This window comes from Rhagoletis pomonella, unplaced genomic scaffold, assembly GCF_013731165.1.
Source record: "Rhagoletis pomonella isolate Grant_MI unplaced genomic scaffold, Rhpom_1.0 Rhpom_scaffold_00013, whole genome shotgun sequence".
Taxonomy (NCBI): Eukaryota; Metazoa; Arthropoda; class Insecta; order Diptera; family Tephritidae; genus Rhagoletis; species Rhagoletis pomonella.
This window is the reverse complement of record NW_023458567.1, coordinates 7582077-7583595: the sequence shown is the minus strand read 5'-3', so window position 1 is coordinate 7583595 and position 1519 is coordinate 7582077.

Below are 1519 nucleotides of genomic sequence, written 5' to 3'. Positions count from 1 at the left end.
CCAGTCCTAGCACCCTTCGGAAATTCAGCAGATTTTTATGTGACATAGTGATGATTTGGCTGGTTTAGCGACCCGAGGTATTTTTCATTTGGTCTGCGGTTTTATTGGTATTGTGCGGGGTCGAGGCCTATTGGTGTTGTTGCTGTCGGCTCCCTGGCGAGCCTGTCTGCTTCTTAATTTCCCTCTAAGTCTTTGTGGCCTGGGACCCATAGAAGGAAGGAAGATCCTGTTGTACACTGCTAAGGCATTCAGTCTCTCTACGCAATCGAGAACCAGTGCTGACTTGATTTCATAGGAATGAAGAGCCTTGAGTGCGTTTTGGCTTTCAGGATATTTTCACTGCAAAATCTTCGCTGAAGGTTAATCGCTATACACAGACTGTTGGTCAGCTCCAATGCCCTCTGGTGTTTTTGAGCCGTCTGTGTACTAAATTAGACGGTGCAGCTGGGAGTATTTTTGGATGTTAGTATCAGTCTAGCTTGCTTTATTCCCTAATTCTGTTTTAAAGTTCCTTTCGAAGCTAATAACTCTGCCGACATCATCTCGTGGGAATCCTCTACCCCACCGTTCTCTGGTGAAGTTTGTTAGAGTTTATTTTGCTGCCTCCTCCATGCTAATGAAATAATTTCTTGACGTATTTGCATTCGATTGGAAGTCTTATTTCATTGTGTTCCAATCATTATTGCTGTAAGAACCTTCTATGGTACTTGAGATGCCTAAAACTCGAAAAGAGCTGAGGTTAGAAGGATCGCAGCCATATTTTCTTCTTCATTTAACATTAGTCGTACGTGGTTGGAGTCGTAAGGCGACTGCCTTTTCCAGCACTCGTTATCAAACATATACATATTTACATTTAGTTTTCTTCCTTTTCGCCTTCTTTACATTTCTTTATCCATCCTTTGTCCACAGCCCTCGTGCAACGCTTCAAAATTCATTAGCGTAAAACTGTCGAAACCACACCCACTGCACTAGATGCGCATCATTTTCGCCTTAAATTGTGCAACATTTAGCGTGATAAGCGAGTGCTCTTGGATCATTATGCTCACTCTCTCCCCAGCTGTACTCACCATTCACTTACGAGCCTCACAACCATTACTATGGTGGACACTCAAAGCATTATGATATTGTTTTGTGCAAAAGACTTTGGAGGGTTGAATTTTTTCAATGAAATTTGTTCCCCTCTACGCGTAACTTATGTAGGCTCATTAGCCTTTCTCACTTAACGCTTATCGCTTTAGATTTCTGTTGGCTGCTTTTATTTCACTGCCACTTTTCTTGACCTTTTGACATTTTTCGCTTTGTATTGCTGGCCCTTAACGGAAAGTGTCATTTTCAAAAGGAAACACACTCGTTTCGACCCCCACTCACCTAACGCAGTCTTGTCATTAGCGCCGACACTCGACAATGTTAAAGCGTGCTAAAAATTTATGAGTGCAACCCAGTCTTTCGACCTTTGTCGTAAATCAGATAATACTCCTAGATGGAATGCTGATAAGAAGGTTAACAAAAGTATTTCAAC